Below are 17032 nucleotides of genomic sequence, written 5' to 3' on the forward strand. Positions count from 1 at the left end.
CAATTATATACGTTTGCATTTCAGAATATCACGAGCTGTGCGTGTTAACTTTATTCCGCTCTCCGATTTTCATATGAAGAGGATAATCAAGAATGTGTCTTTTCTACATAGTGACTGCGGCAAAAATGTTGCACGGCGAGATTTCTACTATACACGTAGGCACATAGTAGTAGAAATCTCGACTCGACATTGAGAATCGCGAGACGGGTATTTCTATGTCACGCTCGCAACAGATGCAAATTGCAAATCGCAATTCTGAAGGAGGAACGAGAATAGTATTTTTTTTTCTTTTTTCAAACTACGTTCTACCTGAATGCTTACAATCCTCTACGTTCATAAATTTATAATTTGTCTGAAAGCAATCGGGTAACACATTTTCGTACCGCGACGAATTATAAGCTCGTAACGTACAGATATGCAGCCGCAACTGCTACCAAGACCAGAATACTATGCGAGAACGAGACGCACGAAAGTGATCTCCGGATGACTTAGCGCAAAATAAATTATCGCCGGCATATATTTTACGAGTGTACTTAGTGGATCGGTCGCACGTTGGCTGCTCCAGATTTACGTTCGCGTCCGGTACTTGAGTTCTCGCTGCGAACTTTGTGCACCGCTATGTATAGAAGGTACACCAGTAAATACAATTATTCCGCGTGGCTGAAGCATTCTTAAATTATTAATTAAATTATTAAACGCTAGTCGTTCGACGTATTACTTCAGAAAATGCGCACAATCCTTGACACTTGACACTATAACATGGGAAGAGAATAGCGAAAGCTTAGGCTGCCATTTTTTATCTCTGATCATTTTTATATTATACATTAAAAATGTGTTCTCATCATTATTCAAAACAGGAAGATAATAGACTCGTAGGTGTAACCAATTTCTCTTTCATTGTGTCACATAGTCGCTTGTTTCATGCTACGCTAACTCAAACACAATCTACAATTAACAATAGCGTGTCGGCTTTGTCGTTGAAGGAACTGCAGATTTCTATTGCGAATATATTAACGATAAATTACCATCGCAACCACGTGTCCCACCACCAACCGATGAACCACGCACCGCCGAACAGATTTACGGACGTGAATTTTTGTTATACGAAATAAGACGACGACGACGATGACGAAAATTCGTTCCCGCACGACCGATCGCAAATCACCGGCGCAAAGTGAATTATCATTCCCGTGTTCGCGCGACTTTAACGACGACGAGCTCGCGTTTAACGTGGTGCACTTTATTGTCGTGGCCGTCGCGAGCGCGCTTATTACTCGCGAACGTTTGAAAAAAAAAAATCCGTCCTATAGATAGTCCTGAAAATTATAGGTTCCTAAGAGAATGTCGATCGATTTACAAAATGCAGTTACACTGTGAGAAGGTAGATCGCGCGCGATAAACGAAAGAGAGACGTTCACCCCGGGCACTTGGGTTACAATTCCACAACGCGCGAATATCGCGGAATGGCGTGGCGTGGAATTTATGATATCCGTTCCGGTAAACGCTGATCATTCACCGAAACAATCATATTCCACCGCGCGCGGTTTGAAAAATTGCTCGCATTATGCATCACGCGGCGGTGTTTCCGTTCGGCGCGATAATTACTTTGTATATAATAGAAGCTTCTGCGTCCTTTCTTATCGTCGGTCCGCGACAGGTTTGTTACAGATCCGTATAAATAGCGCTCGTATCGCGGCTACGTTTTATCGACGTATTTGCGCCGCCCTTCCGTAAGCCGCGGTTCTCGTAAAATCGCCCGTGCCGCGCTTTACGAGCGTTTTCAATCGTGTCTTTACGGAGCGTCGTAAATGACTTCCTTCCGTCCGTGATTAACATAATTCTCCGCATCGCGTTATTCGTATTAACATGAGAGCATGTGCCGTCAGCAACGCGAGTGCAGGTGCATGCGCGAAGGAAGGAAAACATGATTAATATGCGCCTTCGAGATTCGCTCTTTCCTTTGCTTCAACCGTTAAACACGACCGTTTATTAATCGGCACAGATAAACGGCGGTCTGCTAGATCGTAGACATTATCTGACGTGATTTAATTAATTAATGTGATTTACTAATATCCGATTATTCTTATTATCCTTCTCCCGCTTAAATATCTTATTAAATATGACCTTTTTTTCTATGTAGAGGCCAGCGTAGTCGGCTATTAAATAATTTTCTACTAATGATCGCTATTTCCGTTTATCTATCGTCAGAGTACCCTGCGATAATAGCTTAATTAACATTTGACATTTTTCCCGAAGGGAGGACAACGTCAATGAGACATGATGAATAATACATGGAGGGACAAGTCGCGCGGCATCGAGATTTGCCCTGCCCACATCTCTCGTAGACTTTTACTTGTTGTCTATTGATCACATCGACGTATCGATTAGTCTTCATTTCGCGGTAACGTCGTAAATGTAACAAAACGGCATTTTTTGAAGCGATCGGAAGTGCGTTCCGCGTGCGCATCCGATTCTCGGAATTCGCGTTTTATATCGCTCCGCATCCCTTCGCCGGTCGGAAATACGCTATAACTCTACCCGCTATAAGGCGCGTTGGCTAGAACACCGGAACACCGGAATAAAGCGTATTGCGTACATCGCGTTCTCTAGGAATGGGGTACTAGGAAGACGTAGATCTGAAGCGCGCCGAGCTCCAACTAATATGGTGGAAATTACTGTTCGCCTCATAAATCGACGCGGTCCGCAATTTGCATCGGCAAGGCGCATCGTGAAACCCCATTATTTCTCATGACATTAATATACGACGCATTAAAGTCCATTTCTTTAGGCCGTATCGTTCTGACTTGCCGAGGATAGCCAGAACATTCAAGAATTCACTCCTTATCAAGGCCTAAACTTCTTGAAGACTCCATAAATTGTGCCCGTCTAATTAGATTTGACCAATCTTTGTAAAATCAACACTTTTCTTTCAAAATATTGATATAATTGACAGAGTTCTTTAAAAAAATTCTAAAATTTCTGGCACAGATTCTCAACTTAATTAATTAATTTAATTAGGAAATAAGGCTACTATACGGAGTGCCTATTTCATATTTTTGTTATACGGAAACTGGTTATGGTTTTTTTTTATTTTGATCAAAATCAGAACACTTAAATATTATCTTTTTCTTATATTAACTTTGTTTTGCGTTAAAAGTGATGACATCAAATATTTATGGAAGTGTCGGCTAATGGTCCTTTAGACTCTTTAGAGTTGATAAAAAGCGCGGTAGCGCGTAGCTATCATTTTCTTATTTATTTTAATTTTTTGCTTTACATTAAATAATAAAACACATCAACACATATTTAATACATATATGCCCGCAACATTAAAATTTTGCTGACGTATTATGAAAAATATTTTATTTATATATTCTATATAATATGTATACAACATTGAAGTGCCGTGTTGCCCGAAATACAGTCATTAACACAAATTGGATGTAATTGCGCATCTCGCAGCCGCTAATACGCACGTAGCCGCTTATAAATCGATCTTATCACGTTCACTCTTCGCGCATGATACACGCAGCGTCGCTTGTTTTCTGATAAACTTAATTTCGTGTTATAAATAATTCCATGCTAATAACAAATGAGAGTAAATTATAATTCTTCTATGTTAACTTTATTTCGATCGTATCAGTGCGGCGAGTTGAACTTTGTATTCTTTTTGCTGAAACAGCTCGCGTGAAAGACTTAGATTGAATATCGCAGCAAAATCGCGATGAAATCGCGATTAGACTTACTGTTGGAGAAGACATCGATATATCGTATCTATCAGAGAATGGGCCTGTCTCTTGACTTCTTCGATTCCTCTCGATTCTCTGCGTTCGTGCGTCGCGAACGATCCCGACGAATAGGTAGCCCGGTTCCCTTGGGCTCTATTACTTATGCAGTCTACGTTACCCGGCTTACAACGTTGCTTGCACGACCGCTTGCTTACCCTTCGTAACGTGTACTTTATTCCTTCCAGATGCGCTCGCACCGATAGCTACTGGCGATCCGCTCGTTTAACAGCGTAACAGCGAACAGCAGCGGGAGCTAGAGCGCGGTGAACGTGGAGAAAGGGTAGAAGCAAAAGAAAGGATTAGGAGGCCGTCGAAGAAGGGGATGCATAGGAATGGAACGTGACGAAAATACGCCTGCCTTCCACGAGGGTGCTGTAAGAAAAGTGAGCAATATAATATGTACTTTTCGTCAAAATATTATCCCGCATAAAATTCGTTCGACAATCTTAAATCACACTGAACCAATACATTTTCGATCGAATCCGCGCTCTCGACGTTATTTATTTACTTGTTTATCAATCTATTAATAGTGTTGACGAAAATTAATATTTTTACGAAAAGATACATATTATATTGTTCACTTTTCTTGCAGCATTCTCGTTAACGGCAGGCGTATTTTCATCGCGTTCCATTCCTATGCATCCCCTTCTTCGACAGCCTTCTAATCCTTTCTTTTGCTTCTACCCTTGCCCTCTTCTCGTTCACCGCGCTCTAGCTCCCGCTGCTGTTCGTTGTTACGCTGTTAAACGAGCGGATTGCATTCGTAAAATGCTTTCTCCGAAAACTTTCGAACTTTGATGGACGCGAGATCGGCGTCATTTCGTTCCTGAAAAAATGCGACGCGAGAATAAAAGGGAAAAGGAAAGAGCGGCGAGAATAGATTTGCGTAAACGTAAATGAAGCGCGTCGTGGCGACACGTCTTCCGATGAATATGTAAGAAAGGACGAGATTTTAAGGGTCGTTATATCCAGCCCGCGATCAATCGTCGATCACGGGAGCCTGTCCTAAATGCCGGTTCCGATAACGTTTTATTGATTCCATCCCTCTTCTTCTCGTGCAACCTGCGAGGCGCCGAAATATTAGCATGTCGGCTCGATTGCCATAATTTGGGCCCTGAATTTCGTTGGTAATGGTTGCGTTGGATTACCGCCCTACTGTTTTCTGCTTCTTTTTAAAGAACGTTAAGATTCTATAAAACACATGATAATAAGAGGCGGCCGCGAAAATGGCCGAAAAGGAAACTTATTAGAAAAAGGGACGGAGAGACTGAAACCAGAAATCATGAACCGCACATATAAACCAGATGGATGTATCTTATAGTAACTATAACACATGGCCTTTCGATTTGATCAAATATCATAAATTTATCGCGATAGATGGTACATTTTTTTTGTTCAGAGGATCAGTTCGTGAATCAGCGTAAGCTGATTCATCGTTTTAAGCGTCGCTTCCATCGACACTATCGCGAACGTATCTCGCATAGGTAACCGAAATCCCGATCGCTTCCCCGACGACGCGACAGTTTGAAAAGGGAACGAAGTCTCCCTATCGGAGAATAATACGACGAAGGTGCATCGCGGGAATTTAGAGGCGAGTGTATCGTTGAGACACGCGCCTAAAACCGGTTTATTCCGCATCTATGATGGGATTTGTTTCGGTCTTCGCCAATGTTTCGCGATAACGAGGCGATTCTTCGTGGCTATGCGTGCAGACTTAGCAGGAGCAGCGATTAGAAAGAGGGATCGTTCGCGTTCTCGGCGAGGACACAGATGTGTCTGTGTGGTGTCTGTTATGTCGAGATACGCGGGAGAAGCCAGCCGCAAGGCGGCGGATTCACCGTGCCGACCGCCGAACGCTCGTAAAGCGCCAAATCGAATGGCCGCAGGGAATCGTAAAGCCTCGACGGGCCCCGGTAGCGCGAGATTAAATATAACTTTTTACGATGAGAACCGCGGGAGACCTGAAAGCGAAAGCCCATGGGGATGCCGTGTATCGGGATCATTTTCGAGCGTCGCATTCGAACGAGATGTCGCTCGCAGGACAAGAATCAATGGTGCGTATAAAGAAAAAAAGAAATCAATGAAAGAGGTGCGATTTCAAAGTTGCAATTCGTGCTGCAATGGGACGAAAGTAGCCGTCGCGTTATTTATGAGCAGCGATTATTGGTCTTCTTCGTGATAAAGCGTCCTCCTTTCCACTCGAGGTTGCGACAGGATCCTCGGAGGTTGTCAAGAACCCCAAATGTAATATATTTATAGCAGTACCTAATGCAGTTAGATAACAAAAGAACCAGGGAGACGTTCTATCATTCAATTTATCTCTCGACTTGAAGAGAGAGAGAGAGAGAGAGAGAGAGAGAGAGAGAGAGAGAGAGAGAGAGAGAGAGAGAGAGAGAGAGAGAGAGAGAGAGAGAGAGAGAGAGAGAGAGAGAGAGAGAGAGAGAGAGAGAGAGAAAGATATAGATATCCCGATAAGTCTCTTTATTAACTACATGGCCGGACGTAAACAGTTATATCACGATAGCGGGCTTCACGGCGACGTAGTTTTAGTCCTACCTGTGCAATCTAAGAGTGACTTATGATGCTCCGCGAGCGTCCGAAATAATGTGTTACTCACCTGAATATAAAATTTCATTATAATAAAAATTGCTTTTTAATTATAATGAAATGGGGCGGGATTACAATGCTATATAATATGAATCCTGTCCCAAAACGGATTAATTCCTTCTATCTACATCGTTCCGCATACATCGCGCACCTTGTAGTATATACAGCACTGTCCCAAAGCGGAACAATTCATTTTATCTACATCGTTCCGCATATCTCGGAAACGTGTACCTTGTAGGTACAGGCCGCGATAGGATCGAAGGCAGCAAGAATCGTTGATGTCTGGAATTCTTGCTCAATTTCGTTTACGATTCGTGAACATCGCCACGTCGCGAGACGAGTGCCCTCGTTGTTCGCGGTCTCTTAACGATGATTAATCTCAGCGGAGGGTGCGCGCGACAACGCGCACGTTACCCGAGCCCCGTCGCTATTTTGACACGCGATATATATTTTCGGGATGGAGAGAAATGGGTGGTGCGGCGAGAGCGCTGCTCGCATCGCGACGATTTACTCGAGATGACGGACGATGGAATCTCCCTCCCCCTCGTTACTTTTATTCGCGCGAGCGTGTTCGCTCGCGAGCTTTCGCAAAGCGGTCGCAGCTGCAATGCGCGCGCTTCTCGCGTCGTATTTCGGGAAGGGAAACAAGCGCGCAATCCTCGGATTCTCGCGCGGAGCGTATAAATTCTCGAACAACCGAGCGATTATGCCGCTTGGGTAATCACGGTACGAATCGCGTATACAGTCCGATCTTGACTTAATACATTACGCGTTTCAACCTTGGATCAATCCGAAAGTGTTCCCTAGCACGAAATTCGCCGTTCGGCCGTCATCTCCGGCCGCGACTTCTCAATCTTCGTCATTAAATTGGCAATTAGCGTCATGCAATAACGTCTTCAACGTGCTTAAGGTAATAATTAAGAGACGTATCTTCTCCCTCGTGCGATCGTAAAAACGCTTCCCGCCGCGCCGCCGTGGCGGCGCGCGGCGCGGTTGCTTTAAAAGGACCGCGCCGTGATTCGTAACACGTTGCGACCGTACGTAATACGCGCAGCCATCACCGGATGCGATCGGTCCCACTACCGGAAGCGATGTGCCTTTCTACCGCTTGTGCGCGCGTGTTCGGCGTGCGTTATTTGGCAACGATAGAACGATGAAATCCTTCTGCCAATTCTTACCTGGCTTTATAACGTCCCGAATACGCGATATCAATTAAAAATTATCACATTTAATTGCGACATATATTTTTTAATGGATCTTATTCGCTCTAATAATCTCGCTTCTCGTAGACGCGATATTTAATATATTTAATTTTGGTATTTCGGAAATATACGATTCAAGCGGCCGTGGACAATTATGGATCGGCGAATGTGCGATCTCACGGGCGAACAGGCACTTGTTTATTTCACCGAGAAATGACGTCAAAAAGCGTCGCGTGACGCGCGTGGTGCGGCGAGAGAACGCAAGCGACACGTGCGAGGAAACGGACCAAATTCAGCGATGTAATAATTTTCCCGACGAGATCGTCAGTGTCGCGATACGGCGCAATAATTGTACGATAATTTAAGCAGGATTTTTTTCGAGAATTAATTTTGCGCGATGATCTTGTCGCGCGAGCGACCTGCGCCCCCGCTAATCGGACCGCCCGCGATCAAGCTCGATGGGTTAATTACAGGTGTCGGGCTAATTAACCGGCGTTGTCACGAGCGCGCTATTTATGCCGTACACGTCGACCGGCCAAGTCCGCCGATGTCCGTCACCGGCCGTCTAATGGCGAACAAATAACAGTATTTTTCTTGCCCGCAGCCCCCGGTACCCGAAAGGAGAACAGTTACGCGCCTCGCCTATAGCGAGCTCAGCAGGATGCATCGCGGATGATAATGACGGCGACGGGGAAGCCGCGGACGTGGCGTGCATCAAGCGAGAAGCGCGCAAACGTCGCATCGCCGCGCCGGCCCGGTAAGTCTCTTCGCTGCATATATCTTTATATGCATTGCATGGTGAGACCGCAATCGAATTTTTATTTGAAGACAAAAATATGTAATGTACCAAGTCAAAAGCTAACGTCGTCTTTACGTCAGGAGTTCGAGGCTTTTGAACTCTGCAGATTATCGAAGCTTGCAAAGACAGGATTATCTTGCGTGAAAATTATTTTGGCATTTGCCGCAATTAAATAACAATTAAGGTGTCAAAATGGACTTTTGGCCATTAATTGTAAGTATCGTTCAATTTTTTATTCGCGGGCAGTCGATTCTGTGTAAAAATTAACGTAACGCATTCGGATACCCGGTAGTGATCAATGAAAACTCGCCTAACTATAATGCCCGGATTACGCGGGAGTGCCCACAATGGCTGCATTATAGTTATTGCCGTAAGAGTACGGATGCTGATGACAGCATTACCGTGATTGCCAGTTAACATAATGACCGTCACTGACCAGTGCGTCTACCAGTAACACGTTACGTACGAGCTTTCTGGACACGAGGTCGACGACCCTTGACCTCGTACAGGCTAGATACGAGCTAGATATTTCCTGAAAAGGAGAAACAATTGGCAATCGACGCGGTACCGAACGCGACTTGACTCGCATTGTAGAGGGAATAGAATAATGCTCGTGCTTAGTTCTGCGCTCTCGTACGCTCTCGTATGCTCTCGTCGTTGCGTTCGGCTCGAAAGAAGAATTATCGTCGGTGGAATTGTGGTTTATATTTTATTTTCTGATATTTTACGTTATGATATTTTTTAGCTTTTGGATGCGTATCTTAGTCCTTGCAATTTTTAGTATCGCGTTTTCACGCTTATATTCTACTAAAAATGTTCCCGCGATATAAACTATCCAAAGGAAGCATTATTTATTAGAAAAATTATAAAGTTACGCTGCTAATAATTATAATGTAATCACCGTCTATTAATGTACGATGGCCAATCGATAAGCAAACAGAGCGTAATTATTGCTCGCCTCGGTTGCGTCGATGGTGCATAAATTACACGTTTTCACGGTTCGACGTGACCTCGAGCGGCTCATCTGTCTGTCTCGTAATGTCTCCGTGCAAAAATTATCCTTCAGTCTTTACCGCCAGCTCTTCGAAAGGAGGTTAATATGGATATATCTCCCGTGACGTAACCAGCATTAACGAGCGAAACGGTTCCATGCCCGGTCACGGCAGATATTCGCAAATTGGACGATGAGGCCCGCGCGCACTCGAGATAAATAAATATGTACCATGAGGGGCGGATTGTGAGATGCGGGTATCGTAGAAATCAGACGTAGTCATCTCTCGAAACTCGCACGAGCCTTTACAAATTTTTCCAACGTTCCCCTCGGTCGTTCGACCGAAAGAGGCACTCGTCAAAATCGATCGCGACAGCCTCGCGAAGTGAAAACTCGAACGAGAACTGGGCTTTACTGTGGCGGTATCAAGTGCCCAATTATTCATCGATTAGTATGAAATTATTTGCTGACAGAGATTTAAGTAGTATCTTTATTCGTCACGATATCCGGTTTGCGAGCCGGTTATGTAGGATTTTATTTTTCGGAACGAGTTTGTTCGCCGGTGGCCTCGAATCGGTGTCGCGATCGCAGACCGAGCTTTTTCCGGCCTGGCAGATACTCGTTTACATCTCGCGTTTACATCTCGCCTGTCGGCAGTGTACACGTGGTCACTGTTTCGCGCGTGCCACGGCTAAACGCGCTGTCACGGCTGAGTCCGTCACTCCGGGGCGGAGGGCTTGATCGAGTGGGGCTCGGGCTCGATCTTCCTTCAATTGGAAAATAGATCAATAAGATCGAAGTGCCGCGTATTACGGGTGTATTGATCTGGGATCACAGAGTTCTACTTTGTCATATCTAACGTCAATTTAATCATTTAGGTGTGGACAGAATGGATACTCCGACGACACTAATAAAAAGTAATTGCAAGATTGCAACTTTTGAGAAGAGTTATTTTCATAATAACAGTTTATTAGTTATTGTTTTATTAGTTATCAGTAGAGAAACATACACTGTTGGAAAATTTGTGTCAAGAGACACGGTAGTGTCTCGCGCCAAGTATACGCGGAGCGAGACCGACCGTGACTCTTTTACGCGTTAAATATAACATAAATCACATGTCCAAAACGGTCCACTCAAATTTTTGTGTTAATTTAACATAATATGGATGTGTTAAGTGGTAACACTGATATTATGTTAAAATATTTCAACAGAAAGGAAATGTAATTCTAATCGTAATATGAAGTTAATTATGTGTACAATTAACATAACTTTTATGTTAAAGTTGAGATTGTAAGATAAAATCAACACTCTATTTCTGTAAATTTTTATTCCTACTTCTTTTATAGAGTAAAATCAACATTCTTTTTCTGTAAATTTTAACACATTTAATAAATACGTTCAAATTGTGTTACTTTAACATATTTTTTAAGTTATTTTAATTATTATTTTACATTTTGAATTTGTAAAATTCAATTAACATAGCAGGCATATGTTAAATCTACACACGTATGTGTTGATTATTTTACACAAAAATTTTAACAAGGACTTTTTTTAACACACAGGACCTCTGTTTTCAACAGTGTAATATTTAAAAAACTAGTTATTAAGTATATAATAAACTGGTACAGATTGAAATTACGTTTTTGAGCCTTCTAAAATAGACCAGAAAACTGAATTGTAATTGAAAACGTTTGAAAATGTTGCGATATTTTTTATTGGTATTGTCAGTATGAAACACATATTCTGCATATCTTGGATACGACGAAATAATTGTCCGACACGTTATAATCTCGTGACACGCTAACGATAACGGTTCTCGCGCGCTCCTCGTTGTAATAGACTCCGTAAAATGCAGACTCCACTTTTTGCGTATCCGTGGCACGCTGCTTTCTTAGCGTGCTCCCCAGTAACAAATTCGACTTCCCTCCCTTTTCTCAACCCTTCTTTTTTCTCACGCGAGAACGAGGTACAGCAGCGCGCGCGGCGTGCTCCAAAAATACACCGCGCCGGAATATGAAACCAGAAGTAACCAGTGGCAAGGGCCAGCCCCGGCATCTGGCACGACCGACAAAATATAATAACATAGCGCGCGTGCACACCGCGTACACGCGCACGCACTCGCACGCACTTACGCACGTATGCACGCACGATAAGCCGCTCCTGGATAATCTCGAGGATCGCGCGTGCGATCGGTAGGCTTGGTCTACATCCTTCTCGACGTGTTAACAATTTGTTTTAAAATGTCCACGATGTCCCTGAAAAAATTCCCGATCTTCGTCCTAACGACAAATCGTCGTTAGTTGTCTTTTTTTATTTTCTTTATAATTTACTCTTCTAGAAATTCGATTAGCTTTTCATTATCAAGATATTTATTCTCCGAAATTAAGGCCGAATTCCGCGAATAACATACAGCGTCGAAATGTAAACGAGTGTCTATTCTGGCCGCGAACGAATCCGTACGTTCCGCGAGTCGATTCGACGTGCTCGTCTGGCGTGCACGCTTCCGGGATGTTGCCGAAGGATATCGCCTTCCATCCCAGCACTTTTTTATCTTCCTCGTACACGCGACACCTACGGGGACGAGCTTCCGGATGAAAGCGTGATCGCGTTTCTGCATTAAGCCCGAGCTGAGAAGATCCGGATAGCCATGACGATATGATCCTAGTTCAAAATAGACGACAGCTTAACGTGTCACAATCACATTATTCATTTCTGCTGGTTTAGAATTAGCAATAAAACGAGAGAAAAGGTTTAAGGAAGCGGACTTCTTCGACATTTCTTGACATATCTAATTTATGGCATGCGAGCCACATTCCTTTATATAATTTACACTCCGTGTACGGCCAATATTAATCACATCAAGCAACTAATGCTACTGGACTCGCACGAAGACTGACGTCAAGCTGAAAATAATAAAACACGATGAACGATTCGGTCCGAGAGTATAGCGCAAAAGTAGCTGCGGTCGGCTCGTAAAATCTCGTTTCCTTGACGGTATTATGCCGCTAATTGCTAGGAAATCCGGGAAGCCGCTTGCAGGTAAGCCCGGCAAAAGCCGCTCGAGCGAAAGCGAGCAACGAGACTAGAAAACATCTACGATGACCAATTCGCTCACATATGTCGGTCATACCCCATTGTTGTACGACTATTTACATCTCAGAAACCGCGAAGAAACGGAAGAAATTAGCTGTAAATCAATCCCCGCGGCCGTTAACGCGAATTCCACGATTTTAATTAGCAAAACGAAATGCGTGTTACGTCTATAGGTACTTCTACTTGCGTTTCCGCTGAAGAATACCAGAAAACAATCTCAAGACAAGTGATATAATTTATTAGATGGACTTTGAGGATCAATTTGACAATTTTCAAAGCGTACCATATTTGCAATCACAAATGTTCTAGACTCTCTTCAATCTCGCTCGTCGCGCGATGGCGTGACTCGAAGCTATACAACTGCAGCGCGTAGCCGCAGCCGCGTCTTCGCGCTCGAGCGATCAAGCGGATCAACGTTATGATGGATCAACGAAGTTCTATCGATCATTCATGAATCCTCGAGTAGCCGTGATCGTCTAGTGGTTAGGACCCTACGTTGTGGCCGTAGTAACCCAGGTTCGAATCCTGGTCACGGCAATGTCTCGGATGCATCTCGCAAACGGGGAGGATTTCTTTTTGTTATTCTTTTCGGGAATAGAAGACTAATGCTACCTTAAAGCGTGAATATTCGTCGGGTAGCTCATTTGGAATTTTATAGGTCAGGAAAGTGGTCTATGATTTATTTTTATAACATATATCGCACCCTCTAGAAGAATACTATCACAATTAAAAAAATTGCTATTTTGAGTTAAGCTTATAAGAAGTTACGCCTAAAATGTTACTTACGTGCTGTAATAGTGGCACAAGTTTATATGCGAAATCCACTGCACGGGGCAGAAGTGTCGTTATTTTTTTAAACCGGTTATGTTGAGGTCGCTGGATGAATGGTGTCATAAGTGAATTGACAAGTGAATCACACCAGACCTCTTCAAGAAACAATATAAGTTTCATTGTAACAAAATATCGTATAATTGTATAATTGTTAGTTATCTCACAACTCAAAAAATTGAATTAAATTAGTTTTTCCTCTCTCCTGAAAATTGCGAATTTTTGAGTTGTGACCATATTCTTCTAGGGATGCGATATATTTGGCTGATAATTATATTCGAATAATTTGAGGCTGAAATGCATCCATTTTTCATATAAATGATTGTCTATGAAAGCGTGTACGAGGTGAGAAATTTCTCAATTCAATCTGAAGAAAACATATATAGGTATATGTACATAGAGATACTCTACACGATTCGGATAACGCATGTTGTCGTAGGTCGTGCAGCGTGATAAATCAGTTAAGTCCAATATTTGCTTTTCACAAGGTAGCTAGTCTTTCGAGGTCTTGTAGGTTATCAGTTGTTCCATCAGTTGTTCCATTGCGTCCGTGTCGAAAGGAAAGTGACTGGTCGTTTCGAGCGTGTCGCAGATAACCCGTGACAGTAAGTTCATTAAACTTTCTCGCTTGTCTGATAGTGTCCGTAAGCTGTTTCATATCTTTTTTCATATATGGCCTTTTTCTCGCCAAAGCATTATCTGCACACATGTCGCAGATTTATTTAAAATTTTACTAACAAGTGAAAGTGCATCTAATTTTTGCGCAGTTAATTATGATGTAATATAATATATTGTACCAAGAATGTCCGTTCGAGTTTTCGTTGTTCATTTCAGCTTTCAAATTCGCGCCAACTGACCGAATATTCTTCAGTCTATTCAAATATTATGTTTCCCCCGAAACATCGCATTGTGCGCCACGAGAAAAGAAGATTGAACGGACTTTTTGGCCGTCGGCTCCTTCGTGTATAAGTACGTGCATATAATACGGGCATTAAGGTGTGTTTCTTGGCAGGACTCCATCGTCTTGGTTCACGCGCTGCTAATATACATTATTATCTCGTAGAATTCGATTTTCAGTCTTGTCGCGCCGCTACCCGGCCGTGCCAAGATATTCTTACTGTCTTTTTCATACTTCATCGCGATCGAAATCGCGATGGCACCGGTGGCATAGAAGGTTGTAAACCGGTCGCCGATGTATGCGATTTTAATTTAGAACTTATTTTCGAGTTACTTATCTGTCATACGAGATAGAGATATTCTTTCGAAGGACTTACTTATCTGTTGCCCAATCTAATCTGTTGAAACTTGTTAAAGTAACTAAAGCCTATTACATTTCTAGCAGTCTTTTCGCTCACTTTATATAAATGTAATTACTTGCACAAGACTAAATTTTATGTCAAGCTGACAGGTCTGGCTGAAATTACAAAAGCGTAAAATGCTAGTTATAGTTGTCGAAACATAAATAAACCAATTGCGCTGCACATATAACGATGCGTGCTCGAATGTAAATCGAGGTAGACGCGAGACGGAGTCGACTTCCAACATTGTATCTCCTATAATTATGTTAACGTTTCCTACGTCGTGCGTACATGAGCTTGGTGATCTAATTATAAGATTGACGAGGGGATGCGGAGGAGAAGGCGATTCGACGAGGGCTCGAATTTATTGGCTCGTGTCTACTAAATCGTCAGATCGCTTTAATAACCGCGAAAACACATTTGATTATTCTTTGTTAGTGTCTATAAATTTGATCAGTAAATATGTCTAGATCGTAGTTCATCATATCTCTCTCGGCACCTGAAAGTTGTGAAAAGGTGTCGATATCGTTATCTCAGAAAAAAATCGATATCATATGTCAGATATTCTAGAATCTAGATAAACAAACTTATCTGACGAATTTAGGGTTTGCTGTTTGAAACGCTCTGCTCAGGAAAATTCGTATAGTAACAAAATCTCTTTTTACGTAACAAGAAGTCATAATGAAGATAGTGGCACGTGAATTGAGATACCAGAAAATCAAATGCCGAAGTTACGACCGCGCGTTCTCCGTGCATTTTATGATTTTACGATACGCGCAAATTTGTTACAGCTTTAAGGAGCATGTAAACGAGCGTACGAGTCGATAAGCCGAGGTTGTAATTACGCGACGCGTTTCGAGATAATGTTCGCTGAGAGGAGAGAACAGTTAGCAACGCTATTCACGCGTTGCCTTCAATGCGACTTCTTTCCTCTTTTAATCATCGTGGAAAATGAAGACAAGTATGCTTAAGCTTGACTTAAGCTTCGATTTAATTTGATTGATTTTTCCTGGCAATTAAATTATCGCACTAAGCCGGTTCTCGAGGTCGCCTCATCTTTCGCAATGCGAAGTCATTCACGTAGGATCTTAAACATAAGTTTTCAGATCAAGCTCAAACTCTTTATTCGCGATCCGTGCTACTACACTGAAAAATTCTCGTTAAAACGTTCTCAATTATTATGAACATCAAGAGATTTAATATTTAAACGATTCCTTTGAGTGAAATTTCGGCTAACCGAAAAGGAAAAAGATAAATGCGACACTTTCACTGATTAGACAAAAGATTTATAGTTCCATATGGAATGTTGAAAGGAAGATATATTATGCGCATAATGAACAAGTGTAACGGAGCTATTATAATTATTTTACAATGCAGCTCTTTCATAATTTATGGCTCTATGTAAATGATTGATTCCTCCGACTTGGAGCTAACATTTCCTCGGAAAAATTCTCGTCTATCACTCGCGTGGATCGAAATTTAAGGACTGCAGGTCCGTAGTAAATTTACCGGTGCGCGGTGAGAGAAACGTCTGTCAGCGAGACAAATATCCGTCGCATAAATATTACTTTTTGTCACGAGAGCGGGAAAGGATTCACCATAACTCGCTGCGCGTCGGCGGTATCCTTTTCGAACCTCCCCTCTCGTTTTTTTTTATTTTCCGAGTCTAGGAGCAGCGCACGAGAGGTTCCGCGTGCCCCGCGTGCACGAGGGGTTCGCTCCGTAGAATCTGGAAGAACCGGATGCATCCGCAGGGATGCATAAAGATTCATTTCTTCCTAGTCGTTAAACAGACAAGTTTTCCGACGATTCCTGCAGCAATAAGCCGAGAGCAAGTAATCGAGCACAGATCGAGCATAAATCGAAATAGAAATGGTAACGAAGGAATTATTACACATTATTAAAATCATTAATATGAATTCTGCTTTAATAATTTAATCTCATTCTCGTGTTCACGTATCGTTACGTAATGAAAACTAGCGCGACTTTTGTACACGAGAATTTTCCTCGAGCGAGAAGCGCGAAACTTCTTCGCGAGCGTAATTATTCCATCATGAATCAACGACGGCGCATGCCAGAACGACGATGCCGGTCATTATCGCGCTAGTTAAAATGTAAACTACATGCAGCAGGTCGTTATAGGGATTCGAGCAGCGGTTCTCATTATTAGACAACAGCAAAGTTGGTTAGGATCGCGCGTTAATGGGAACGATGCGTCGCGGCTTTTATCAATTTTCCGCGATTCGAGAGCTAAATTATCTATAGTAAAATCGCTAGAATTATAAAATCATTTTGTGGCGCCCCATTATCGGTATCGCTAAACCATCATCGATAATGATAATCGTTCAGGGAACTGCCGGCATTGATCGAGAATCTCATTTTTAAAGGGGAAAATTCTGCCCCGCGAGAGAGAGTATATCAGACGC

At 42.7% G+C, this 17032-nt stretch overlaps 1 protein-coding gene and 1 non-coding gene across 3 annotated transcripts in view; both read left to right on the top strand.

Moving 5' to 3' along the window:
- The window catches only part of Ets96b (Ets96B), a 104631-nt gene that overhangs the window by 52697 nt on the left and 34902 nt on the right, over positions 1-17032 (top strand). The window contains exon 1 of one of the 2 annotated variants that reach the window (XM_071709316.1): positions 13857-13913. The exons of the other annotated variant lie outside the window; for it this stretch is intronic. The gene's annotated coding sequence lies outside the window, so the exon portion shown is untranslated. Of the gene's footprint in view, positions 1-13856; positions 13914-17032 lie in introns of those variants that run through there. 2 annotated transcript variants of the gene reach the window in all.
- On the top strand, positions 12946-13017 carry Trnah-gug (transfer RNA histidin (anticodon GUG)). The gene has a single exon. It is a non-coding gene; the product is annotated as a tRNA-His (tRNA).

This window comes from Temnothorax nylanderi, unplaced genomic scaffold (genome assembly GCF_030848795.1).
Source record: "Temnothorax nylanderi isolate EJ_2023f unplaced genomic scaffold, tnyl_v1.0 TNYL_tig0076_pilon, whole genome shotgun sequence".
Taxonomy (NCBI): Eukaryota; Metazoa; Arthropoda; class Insecta; order Hymenoptera; family Formicidae; genus Temnothorax; species Temnothorax nylanderi.